At 37.2% G+C, this 13,952-nt stretch overlaps 1 long non-coding RNA gene across 1 annotated transcript; it reads right to left on the bottom strand.

Annotated features, from left to right (window-relative positions):
- Window positions 1-7,651: 7,651 nt before the first annotated feature.
- On the bottom strand, window positions 7,652-12,940 carry LOC140923434 (uncharacterized). Its single transcript, XR_012164164.1, has 3 exons — window positions 12,819-12,940; window positions 9,081-9,233; window positions 7,652-7,792 (listed from the first exon to the last, which is right to left on the bottom strand). It is a non-coding gene; the product is annotated as an uncharacterized lncRNA (long non-coding RNA).
- Between the last annotated feature and the right edge of the window lie 1,012 nt (window positions 12,941-13,952).

The raw sequence follows: 13,952 nt of genomic DNA, 5'->3' as shown, positions 1-13,952 counted from the left end.
AAGCCGACAGCCCTGTAGAAAGAGCCATCAAGCTTGGTCAGAATCGCATAAGGGTTTTCCAGTAGTTTGTTCTTAAAACCTTCAAATTTCAGTACTAAAACATTCAGTTTAGAGTACAGTACACTAAATGTAAGTTTATTTTTCAATCGTTGAATCGCAATGAATCAAGATTTAAGGCACAGATTTAACAGTCTTGAATAAAATCGCTTGCGCCCGGGTTTCGATCTGTGCAGACGAGCTAAATTTTATACGAATATTAAGTTATGAACCTAGTATTAAAATTACCAAGGCTTTAAATGTTATTTTTTCTTTGTCCAGAAAAAAAAAGAAAAAAACGTTTAAGATACCTTATTATACAGGTAAAATTGTAAAAAAGATTGTCTATGTAAGAACATGTGAGGCTTAGATTCTTTAACTTGTGAGTTTTTACTGTGGCTGCCCCATACCCCTTTGCAGTAAGTGTATTATTTACCACTAAATTGGCTTGATAATAGACGAGTCCTTCGGCTTCTCCATATTCTGATGGAAGCGAAGAATCTTTAGTGGCGTTATTAAGCTGACAGCTGTTTTCAATATTTTTGAAATTATTAAAGTTGTACGATAAACAATCTTCCACAGCAGCACATTCCATAGCACAGTCCATGGGAGAGGCCGCTGTACGGATGGCAATTACATGATTTGATATTGCAAACCCTGCAGGCATAAAATTTTCCACAGTGATTAAACTATAAAGTGGACTGGGAAAACTGGGAAAAGGATATACAATGAATATTTTTTACTTTCTCTGAGAAAATGATTAAATTTGTACGATACACAATCTACCCGCACAGCAGCACGTGATTCCATTCGCCACTTTGGAAAGGAAATGAAACTGGTGCCGAAATGTGTCCCACACTTGTTTCTGAGATCGCTACCGAAGACGCGCCGGTCAGCCGAGCTATTGGCCAATTTTCTCCTGTCGCTGGTGACAGTCAAAAGTCTTTGGGAAAGTTAACTCTGCCCAGTTTTCCTCGTTTCCAAAGTGGCGAATAACAAAGACAATGAAAGTGGCAATCACACGATTTAACTATGCGAAACCTGCCTTTGTTATGGTCATTTACTCGTTTATGTGTGGCAAAGAGTCAATAAATATTCTAAGGATTGTCTTGACGATACAGTTTCAGCACGGCCTGAAAATTAATAAATTCAGCTGTTTCAGCGTAACACGGGTCGGAATCTTCAGCCTTGATCCGGGCTTGCGCACCAACTGTTGTTTGATTGTAAAACAGTCAGGCAGCTGCGAAAAATGGTTAATGCATGATATCAGGACGATAAATCCATAAAAAAACGACAATATACAATGTTTTTCAGCAACCTGTAAGCTAAATACATATATCGATCGTCTAAGAAAGAGAGTACAAAATGAAGTGGGCGGAAATTTCAGCTGTCTGTTCAGGTCGAGATTCCAGTTTGGGCTGACTCAAACTCACCATATAAAACGGTCCTCGAGGTGTTGATGAAAAAAAATTAAGGACGCAACGCTCGAGTTACGATTGTAGAAGAATGAAAAGAATCGCCGGCGCTTATGATTCCTTGTTGGTGAAAAGCGATTCCATTTCTATTTTATGAAGACCTCCCTTAATAGGGGTTAGGTGATAATTGAAACTTGGTTTTGTCTGCGGTTAGAAATAATCAGAATATATTACCGCTGTATAAAAGGATTTTTTTGATCTATACAGTTATCTTTGCTGATACTTTGTCAATGAACAGGCCGGACTTTAAATTTTGAATCCAAAAGGTTAAGTAAACATTCAAATGCTTATAGAAGTGACTTCTTTTTTAGAGATACATCTTAAAATCAATATTTTTTTTACAAACGTCGACTTTGACCTGTTATTCCATTAGCACTCGAATTCATTAACGGTTACCAAAAAGCTCAGGTTTTTTGTGACAAAAAGATAACTTACAAGCGTTGCAGCTATTATTTGACTGATTGTAATAAACAATATCCGGGAGGAAACACACTGCTAAAGAACTTCAGTGGACACAATCACAGCCACAAATCACATTTCAAAGTTTAAACGCCTTCAATTTTACAACCGATAATAAACCGCACAACAAGAGAATAATTTTCAAGTGTTCATCAATTCAATTGGTTACAATTCAGATTTCTAATCGCACGGTTTCAAAAAGAAGAGCTCCACATTAAACCTCAATAAAACTAATAAGAAGGAAATGAAAAAGGCAGCTGAATTTTTGACCTTGAATTTTTTTGGAAAAGTAATTGAAGCCCATACTCGATTATGGTAAAAGAACAGATAATATACAACAGGAAGTACAGCCATTCACTAACCTCGCAGTTTTTATTTTTAATTATCACGTTTGGGAGTGACTAGGGACCCCACTGGGCTGTGTGTTTATTTTTCATTGCCATTCACATTCAAGGAAAACGTAAGTGTAACTGAACGTTTGACTTTGAGCAAGAAGTGTCCCTAATCAGTTTTATAGTATTCATCAATAAACACTCAGCCAAAGGAAAACGGAGAGTACCTTTCAATTTATGCAGAGGCAGTAGTGCCACTTTCAAACTTTCGTTATTTTTCGCCATTACAGGAGTGAGAGTACAGTGCGCTCAACCGAGAAATCAGTCACACCTTCATGTTCGGGCATTACCATTTCCTTACCTTCCTTGACGATCTTAAATCGTTTTGTATTCACACAAACACTGCGTTGAGCTTCAATGCCAAAGGAGAAGCAGTACCAAGTGACACCTCTTATGCAATGAATAGGAGTTCCCTGGTTTTAAGGAAAGACAGCACAAAGAGGTAAGTGGTATGAAGACGTAATTTGTCGTTTGTGTTTCTGATCCGAAATGACTCTTGTGCTTAAGGAATTTTCAGCAGCTAATAAAGATGAGAAAACCTCCGCCATAAATGTAATAATTCTTTGTTCTTCAAACTTAAGTAATGTTAATGAAAAACAGAAATATTGAAATTTGAAAAACTGAATTAATGTTTCTTTTGCCCAAGATTACTTAAGAGTTATTGCTTTTCCTGGTAAAAACGATAAAGTGCTTTGGTATTACTTCAAGGGTATACGAAGGACTGTTATCATAGTTCTACTATATTTCCAGAAATTTTTTAACTGAATTTTTGTTGTTTCAAATGGCAAGCTTAAATGTTATTTATTCTTCTCAAATACGTCGTCCACTCTAGTGATTCGCATACCTCTTGTTGAGTCATAGCTGTTCGTCGTTTGGTATTTGTCTGTAGGTTTCGTTATTTCATAATCCCAAGGGATAAAGATACTACTGATACTACACAATAAAGTTTTTGCATCGAATAAAATATAAGCAGATGGTTGGAAACAAAGTTCGATTTTATTGAGCTGCGTGAGATGTCTAACTGTAATTAGTAAAATCCAACTAATGGTCTATTAGACTGCGTTCTGATTCGTTGAGTTACTACTAGGCTATATGCAGTTATAGCCCATTAGTAGCGAAAAGCTCCGGCTTTTTGGCGACAAAAAAGGCTCAAAGTCTAGCTTCAACTAGCTAAAGTTGTTTTGTCTCGATATTTCTGATCTACTAGTTGGATTTTACTAAAACAATTATTCCTCTCGCCCTCATGGCCTCAGAGTCAATAGCCTCATGGGCTATTGACTCAGAGCCCATTCGGGCTCGAGGAATAATTGTTAAATAGTGACTTTCCTGATGTTGGTTTTCAATGGAAGGTCTCCTGCAATTATGCATTAGTCCGTCTTTAACTAATTCCAAAGACTTTTGTTCCTTGTTTTCAATCCTAACTCAGTCAGTTGGTAAAAATTTTACCAGTGATTTGACAAGGAAAAAAAGCTCTTTCGAGGCCATTGGGGGATGAAAAAATGGCGGAATTTCTCTTTAAAAAAAGGACTGTTTCGAAACAGGTTAGATAACGACTTGTTTGTTTCAGGACTACACAAGGTAATATTTGATGAGTTTGAATCAGGTATTACTAATACATATGATCAAAACAACAACAAAATGAACACAAAATTAGCAAAAGTTTCATCCATTAATACGTTAAACAGACTGGTTTCACCAACAGAGCCAATTAACATGAAAGCTCGGAGATCACTGGAGAAGATGATAAATCTTTCGTCAGGCTAGCAGTGCTTAGTGAACCCATCCACGATCCTAAGTCCCTCTCATTTTCCAATATGGTGGCCATTTTGGAAAACCTGGGGACAGGGACAACACCCTTTCCACCCTTACAAGAGTAACACTCGTCACAGGGACAACACCCAAAACGCAATCAAATTATTTATTTCCACAATAGATTTAATGTTCAGCAAATGACTGGAAGCTAATCCATACACTTCAAATGAAATGAAAAATGAATTGAGAAGGGGAAATATTGTCCACAACGAACAGCTTTTTAATCTTGACATATCTTCAGGTTATGGTCAGCAGTTCTTTGTGGGCGTTTGTCAAGCAGTTGTCCATGTCAGACTCAGGATTAAAAATGTCGCCACCATGTTCAACCATGTTCAGATGATTTCATGATAGAGCATGCGTGATAACATCGCCACATTTTACCGGAAGTTGAGTTTACTCTGTCGAATAAAGCGTTCATCAATCTGCTACAGGAGGGTAAATTGATGAAGTATTTTTCCGTACATCTCTGATCAGGTCGGGACAGAACGAAAACATCTGCATTAAGAAGAGAAATAAAGTTACCATCGGCAGTCTAACTTGCCCTGCAGGTAATGAAGGAAGATGACACTATGTCCCTCTTACATAAATAAAGTGAAAAGGCATGTTGTTGTTGTTTTCTCAGTAACCAAAACCACCGAAGCGAAAAGTAGATGTAATTTACAAACGAAAGTCAGTCTGGTTCCGTGGTGTTTTGGACTATAATGCCCTTGGCCTTTTAACCACTTTATGAAGTTTTACAGTTGTTAACGAAATTTACTTCTCCTCAGTCCTTTTTTTATTTCTGGGATTATCAAATATAGCTCGAGGTGATGACAATGATGTCCCGAGTTAAAGTCCTATTCTTGTCAACTAAAATAATTTAACATAGCATTTGATTCAGACGTAGAATTTATCGAACTAATAGACCAGTTCATGGTTCAAAATGATAGAAATGCCATCACGCGCGCGTTATTCAAGATAGAGTCCAATAAATCTATAAACAAAAACACGTCAAAAACAAACAGTACTGACGGCGAGAATCGAAATCGAATGTTTTATTGTTTTTCTGGCTTTCCATGATATGTTTCGTCCCGTAATAGACTTTTACTTACTTTGTTTTATTCTAGTTTATTCTATTTACTGTATTTGTAGTGTCTATATTGTTGTTTAGTCCATCTAACAGATGAACCTTTCCTCCGTCTCGATTTGAGGGTGGGAAAATAATGTATACTAACTAGTTATATGTTGAATTTCAATAAAATTTGTTGTTTTTGTTGTTGTTGTTGACCTCGGCTTTGCTTTCGCGCGGCTGTATCCCTTAAAAGGAAAAAAAATAACTAAAAAATTACCGTCTGCAACGCAGGCTAAATCTTGAACTGTTTCAGTAAACAAAATACAGCGAAAGTCGACGTAAATAATTGAAATGTAGGGTTTCACGAGCATTTATTTTTCGATTATATTCAGCACAAAGTCATGTAAAAAAAAATGTTTGAGCCGGGCATAACTCGGCTTACCAGGCATATGGCATTCAGAGGTGTTCAAAAGCTGAATGTCTCCATGGCTACCATTAATGAATCCACTCCACTCTATAACATCCCCTGGAATCCCCCAGAAAGCACGTGATAAGGAGGCAATTGAATCATTATTTAAATCCTTTGGACCACATGTTGTCCTGAGTAATCATTCCCACAAAAGATCGAGTTTCGTTAAAGCTACCGTCAGTTTGGTTCAGATCGTTTCCAACAATGAAGGGTCCACCGGAGCGTATAAAACTTGTCTCGGAAAACAAAGTGTAAACCACTTTGCCATTGATAAAGACTCTGGTCCTATTAGTTACACCAAGCCGAACAAGACAAATGTGATTCCACTGACCGTCTGTTAAGTTTAAATTCATAACAGGCCTTAAATAAATAAATAGTTTGGTTACATTGATGCCTAACAGGAAAAGACAATCGCTTCAATTACACTATTGCTGTTTATTGCGGGCGAACAGTGGAGCCCGCAATCCTAATCTCCAAGTTGCGGTTACACGGTGCGTGAATAGGTTAACCGCGGTCAAACGCACGAGCATGCGCAATGCACTCGTACCCGGTCGCCGGCCGCGAAAATTTCCCGCGCGAAAATTTAATTGAAACCATTGCAGAAACCGGCGTCACGCGAAAAAAAGTTGAACGACGGTGAGAAATTTGCTAAAGTTAAGCAAAATACTGAAAAGTGAAGGTTTTTGTTTTTACAGTTGATAGTTCGATAATTTTTCTTTCTTCACCAAGTTCACTAAATTTTTTCGACATTCACTAAAAAAGTTCTTCGTGGTAAAAGAGCCGACATGCGAAAGCTTGTCGTCGCCGAGATTTGTTTACTGTCGCTGATGCTGAGCGTGACCACCGGAAGCAGATGTGTAAAGGAAGAGAGAACACGGACAGGAAAAAAGTGTAGTCAACAGCAGCTCAGAAGAGTGGATAAAGCGTTATCGAGAGCTGGAGATATACCGGAGGGATCGTGGATTTGTTTAAGCCACAGAAATTTGATACTTGCCGAGGACAAACGCTGCTCCTGCCCATCTTCGTGGGGACACGGTAAAAGCTTATCAAAACATCCGATCCCTGACAGGCTGTATAGAGTATTTGACGAGGTGGGCAGAAACAGCGTTACCGAATACAAACCTGGGTCAAACTGGTGTAATAAATGCAGAGTCCTCGCAGATAAAGAATTCGCGTCCCACCCCATGTTCACTCAGAGGAAGCAAAAAAAAGTGACATCAGAAAATAAGGTAAAGCACACTAAATAACATTATAATTTCATCAATTTTAATTCACTGTCTTCTTTTAAAAATAAACAAAGATATAATATATATTTTATTCTGGACAAATAATATAAACAAAAATATTTTTCTATAGGAAAATGTAATGAACCAGCCAACACCACAGAAAAACAAGGACATTCAGCAAACGTCAAGTTCCCAAAAAGGTTAAGTACAGAAGAAACTTTCCTGAGTAAAATCAGAAAATTTACATCCCTCTCTCTTTCAACTCATTAAGCCCAATGCCCAATGTTTTTATCTCTCAAAAGATTTTCCAACAACACATAACATGATTTAAATCAAGTGCTAATAAAATTAACATTGAAGAAATTTATATTTTTTAGAGCCTTCGTTTGAGAAGATGATGGAGACATTTCAGAAGGCCCTCAGCAGCCACTATGAAAATAGTGGCCAACCATTATACAATGCAGAAGATATGAGGAAGTTTTCCGAGATTTATGCGCCAGGCTTGTTTGATGTCCTCCTCAGTTCAATTCTTCGAGACGACTCCAGGCTGTCAGAAGACAGGAAAACATTGCAGGAGCAAAGAACAGTTGCTCTTCTCCATATTATGACATATTTTAGGTATCTGGCAAGGAATGAAATAGAAAACAATGCTGACCTCTAATGAGATCATGGGGTAAAAAAAAAATTCTTATTTTGTTGTTCATCTTGTCTAGATCCCAGAAGTCATGTCCCTTGCAAAAAGACCTGGGTCTGTACATGCACCAACATGGCCTTTCAAGAGCTGGCTTGAACAATGGCCCTATCTTTGGCTTTTCAGTAGCACCAAGATCAATTGATAGGCACAACATCAACTTACGGCAGCAGTATCCAAGCTTGTTAAAGCAAAAAATAGAACAGTCAGTTAAGGTGCAACTGAATATGTAAATACCTGATAACTTTTATTAAGTACAAATCCATTTCTAAAATAAAATAAATTGAAAGCATACAAAAATGTAGGCTACACAGTAATGTTTTAAAAACAGCCAAACCACTGGAATCAGGGTGCCTTATTATTCATATTAAATGAAAGAAAATTTACAAATACTACAACAATTTTTAGAATGACAAATTTAATATTGTTTGATAACCTGAACACTTTAGTGGCATTTAATGTATGATTATCTATTGACAACTCAGTAAGAGGTTAAAGAAATTGGACTATCACATATAAGAAGGTAGCCTGTGAACAGGCTCTTTGTTTGGGGAAAGGCAAGATTTTTTCACCCTTTCCCTAAACAGAGAGCCTGTTCACAGACTAATAAGAATGTAACATGATAACAACTTGATTACTATGTTCAAAACATATCTCCTAACTATTATGACTATTCATTCATGATCGTATTTTATTAGGAAGGTACTTCTATGATTCTCCTCTTGGATGATTTTCATAATATTCACACAATCAGAATGCCAGACAACCTGAAATTGTCTAAAGCAACACACATGGCTTCTGTTCTACTGGACATTCACCTGGAAATACCAGCTGTAAAAAAACCCAACGCACAGTGTGTCCACAGTGTTTTGAAAATTACTTTCAGAGGGCAGGAGACTGTTTGCAGAGGTGGTATTGTAAAAAGATACATACAAGAACTGTTCACAGAAAGTCTTAAAAGTCACCACCACTCATTTCTAACCTCTCTTCCCCAACAATGTCAGCAGCTGAAGGCTAAAGATATACAAAAACAGATCAAACAGTTCAGGTGTATATTAAGAGTTTCACGTTTTCTCTTTTCCCACAACTGTCCAGTTTAACAGGGTTTCATAGCTGTGGTGGGTAAAATCGCAGTGAATGCCTAAACTGTAATAGCATTTGAACCATGAAGAAAACAAATTATGTCTTCTTTTGCCAAGTTGATTTGGTTTGCATGAATTGTTTGGTACAAAAAAACAATAAAAAAAAACAGTAACACACCCAACTGGAAATACACTACATGTACATGTGCTCTTGTACTATGTATGTTCCAGAAACCCAGTAGGTAATGACTTATTTTTCTCTACAATAGACCTGCATTATGTATGCATTATATAAAGTCTTAAATTGCAATCATGGTGCACAAGTAACAATATTTTTACTTTCATTTCTAGAGTATACAATGGCATGGCACAAGATGAACTTCTTACCCTGAGCACTTGCGTTTTAATAGACGAATTCGAGGCAGGCTTGAAAAGCATGGAGGATTACAAGGCCGCACTTAACCATACATTCCATTCTGCTCTTCCCCTTCATGATTTCTGTAAATTATTTGTTATTCCACTGCCTGGAGATTGGCCAACCTGGTATTACACCAAAAAAATAATTGCTCAGCTACCAGAAACTAGTTCCCAAGAACACCCTTATTTGTCCCTTATTCCAGAACAAGGACCTTTTCATGTCTGCTTAAATATAAATGAGGATGTCATTAAAAGCCACCACATAGTTTTTGCAAGACTTTATAAGGAGGTTTTTGCCAGTGACTTCCCACTTAAACCAAAACCCTTTCGAACAAGCCTCATTATTACAGGAACCTTGTGTGGATGGTTGTTAATCAGACATAAAGTCCTGGCCAAATTCAAGTTCTGCAAAGATATTGAATTTCTGTACCTGGTTAATTTACTTGAAGAAATTTTGCCACTGGTCTTTTTTCAATATGACAGCATTTTTTGCTCTGGTAATCTGGAACTGTACATAAATGTCATGATTCGTCTAGCCATTATTTTCATTATCTGGGAGCGACATCATTATGACAGATCTACTCTATCCATGTTAAGTGACTTGTATCACCAAAAGATCAACTTTCCTGCCTACTATAACTTTAAAGAGCAATGGCTATCAATAATAACAGAAAAGAAGGTAGAAATCTGGCATTCATTGTTACGAAATCACATTTCAACACATTACAGTGGTGATGAGATACATGACACGGCAATTTCTCTGGCTGCTTCTGACACTGCTAGGAAATTTCATTCTTCCTTTGTGAGGCCATACACCAGAGGTCAATCGGAAAAAAACATGAAACTTGTGGCAGGTAATGTGTTTCACAACTGCAAGGGACAACTGTATCTAGCTTTATTATTCCCTTTTCAAAAGAAAAGCGATACATTTTTTAAAAACTTAATCAACTACAACTTTCTCTTTAGTCTTAATTCCAATTTATTCCAGAAAAGACATCGTTTAAAACTAAGTTGAAGAAAAACCAATCACCCATTAACCTTAAGAATGACATTGACAGTGGAAGTCTTAGATCTTAATGCAGGCAGTGACAATGAAAATTTCTTCCTCATTGTTTTTACCATAACATTATTTAAGATATTTAATGCTGTTTGTATATTCTAGTGTTGCCTCTTGAAAACCAATTTTGCAGATATTAATGGAGCTTCATTTAAAAATTCCCATAGTCTTACTCTCTCCTAGAAACTCTTGACCAATGATTTTGGTAGATACACCGTAACATGCAGATATTTTACAGTGTATGAGTTGCATAGTTCTTTTTTAAACCCCACAAAAACAAAAACACAAAGATACAGGTTGCTGTCATTCTAGACCATGGCCACAAATTTATACTGAAAAAAAACTTGCATGGCTATAGACATGTATTGTCTTGATTTGCCTCACTTAATGTGAACTTCTAAAACTTATACAGGCAAAGTTGCTGAGGTGCTTTTGAAATTATTCCAGGATGTTGCTCAAAATATTGGAAAGTCTAAGAAGGTAAGTATCTGCATCATTTTGTAACTCTACACATAAATCTTCTTCTTGTTTGAATTGAATAGATGAAAGCGAAGTTATTTAGATTTCAACGGATAAGCCGCATAAATGTCACCTCATCAATACCTAAGCCAACACTGTCAAGCACACAGGTGAAGAAAATGGATGATGAAAGCTCAGCTTAAAGAAGCAGCAAACTAACAAGGCTAACTCTCGATATTACAAAATATAAGAAGTGAAAAAATTATTTTTAACAGTTCATATTTTATCCTTCAGCTAAAAAAACATGGCAAACCTAATGAAAATGTGATAAAGTTAAATAAAATTAATACTGTTCTACTATGAAGATTAATGGAGGAATCATTAAAGCTTGACTATCACTGTCTTATTCTTAATATTTCTTAAAACTATCTTCTGTGTTTGACAGAAACATTATTTTTGTTACACAGGTTACAGACAACCCTTCCAGTCAAAGTCAAAACAAAAGACAAAAATTCCATCTTCAAACATTCAATGAAATTGTTGATACAAAGTCTCTTCCTCTTTCGTACAAACATCTGGATAGCAACCCACAGTATCCAAATCCAGCCATTTTATGCGACTACAGCAACTGTGCTGTAACTCAAGACACTGACCAATTTGTAAGACTAGCTTGCTGCCACACTTTCCACCAAGAATGTTACCTTCGAAATAACTCTAACTGTCCAATCTGTACTAAGCCTCTGTTAAAGAAAGTAGCCATGCTGGCTGATACTTTTAATCTCAGTTTACTAACACCTACTAAATCGTCGTCATCAACTACCAATGCAGAAACATCCAACTTATCCTCTGAAGAGCCTGACACAGAATTAACTCCTAACAACTCAAGACAACCTATTTTCTATGAATCCGATGAATGGGAACAGTTTGTAGATCATGCTTTAGCTAATGTCACTGTCCCACAACCTCCAAGTTTAAGAGTACAAGGACAACAACAAGAATGTCAAGAGCAACATCCACAGCAGCCACACTGCCAAGACCAAGGAGTCAATCACCAAGCGCAACAAGCAAATCAAAACATCAACATCACATCAGTGAACAGTGCAGGCAGCAAATTCCTTTTTTTTCCACAGTCTGTTTCGCAGGCTACTATGAATGGCAGGAGGGGGTCAAACGCTTGCACTTTCATTGCATTGTACTTGGCAAAAAGTTATCATGCCAACATAGGACACCTACCACCCCCAACACAAATTTCACCTGTGTGGGCTGCTGTTGTGATGTCCTGCATCATTCAGGGAAATTCCACACATGACACTTTAACTGGGGGAAGAGCAATTAATTTTGCTGTTGATGACGCTGTCCAACATCTTAGACAAAACTTTGGACAAATTCAAATGGAAGATTCGTTTGACATCACATTAACCAGTGAAGATATAAATGTACCCCAGTCATCAGCAGCATTTTACCTCCAACGTTTAACTCAAGAAGCTAATCTATCTGCAATTCTTATTATCACCGATATGACAATTTGTTTTGTTGCACATGGAGCAAATATTGTGATGTTCGACAGCCACTTGCATGGTAATTTTGGAGCTCTTATTGCCAGTACAACTGTTGAAAACACCGAGAATTTCTTGAAGGCAGTGAAAGCGATGATAAGCCCAAACTACAACATGTGCTCCTTAACATTTGTTAAGTTTGCTTAATTTTCAATAAGCTTACATGTAAGTTTAAGTTTTAAGTTTTCCGGGATTTAAAACATAGGTTTATTTGATGAAATCAGAAATGACATTAATAACTATTATCGTCAGATTTTGCTTGTTCTTATTACAGACCTTAACTCTTTGCGAGAAAATGTGAGCTAATTTGATGTAAAAAGTTAGAACAAGCTTTCATCTGTCATGAAAGAGAACCATGAAATGTACGAGTTCATCAACGAGAGCAACCAAACAATGTTGTATTTTGCAGAACAAGCCAGAACCTAAAGTGTATGGTTAGTATTCAATGAAATAACCAAGTGTTCATTCAAGCATGTGTTAGTATAAAAGTAATATATAATACAATCTTAAGGTTAGATTTTTCAGCCAACACGATTTGCATCCACTGCGCACCGCGTCATGATCATTGATCAACAAAATTAATACAACCAACAAGTCCGGGAATATTAAGACAAATGCATATTTACTCATACTTACAATTCATGTTATAAGTTCCTCTTCTTCGTCCCTTTTATCACCAATGAACTTCATTGAAGTAAAAAGAAAATTTCGCTTCTAACTCACAAGAAGACGCTGCCGTCGACACAGCCACATGCAGGTTTTTTAAATCGAACGAAGTGATCCCCGCGCAATTTCTCGCGCATGCTCAGACGTTTGACCGCGGTGGTGAATAGGCCATTTGCATGATGACATCATTTTACTACTACGACCAGAATCCTTCAGGACTTTGCTTTCTTGTGCAAATTAGGGCTTTTGTTATCGAAACCTCACTGGGATTACCAAATTAAAATATGAAAGGAAAAACGAAAAGGATTCTGGTCGTAGTAGTAAAATGACGTCATCGTGCAAATGGCCTATTGTACACAATTGTTAAAAGTATAACGTGGTCAAATGTGGGGCGACAAAAATAGGTCACAAGCCACTCTCTGTGGCTGCAGCCCCACAGAAGGAGATATGAGCAAAGCGCACGACATAAAATGAAGCAAAAAATAAAATAATTAAACATAACTATAACAAAATTCTCTAATCTGGTTGGCTATCAGCTGTCCTGATTTCAGCACGTGAATAGGACAGTGTAATAGGAGAGTACGCGTGATGCCTGTAATTGGGCAGTACGCGCCATCGCACGCGCGCACGCAAAAGGGTGCTAGCAAAAAAACTCTTGGAATTTCTTGTGTTTTAAGTTCTAAAACATCACAAATTTTGTTATAGTTATGATTAATTGGTAACAGAACTTTGTTTCGTCCAATTTATTCTGTAATCATACTCGTGATTAAACAAATCGGACGACCGCTACGCGGAAGTCCGATTTTGATAATCGCTTGTATGTTTACAGACCGAATTAGACTCCACTTAGTGTTAATCTGTCTTTCAACACTGCGATTGTACCTACAGCCTTCAAAGAAGCTTTCTGGACCCCATACTGAAAAAGGACTCTCTAGATCATGAAGTGTTCAAGAACTTCAGACCTATTTCCAACCTAAGCTTCATTTCCAAAGCCACCGAGAAGGTTGTAGCTGTGCGTCTCAATAATCACCTTGATGATTCAAGTCTACATGATACTTTTCAATCAGCATATAAGAAAGGCCATAGCACTGAAACAGCGCCTGC

The sequence above is a fragment of the Porites lutea genome, chromosome 13, assembly GCF_958299795.1.
Source record: "Porites lutea chromosome 13, jaPorLute2.1, whole genome shotgun sequence".
In the NCBI taxonomy this organism is placed as follows: domain Eukaryota; kingdom Metazoa; phylum Cnidaria; class Anthozoa; order Scleractinia; family Poritidae; genus Porites; species Porites lutea.
The sequence above is the reverse complement of the archived record's forward strand: the minus strand, read 5'-3'. Positions and strand labels throughout refer to the sequence as shown.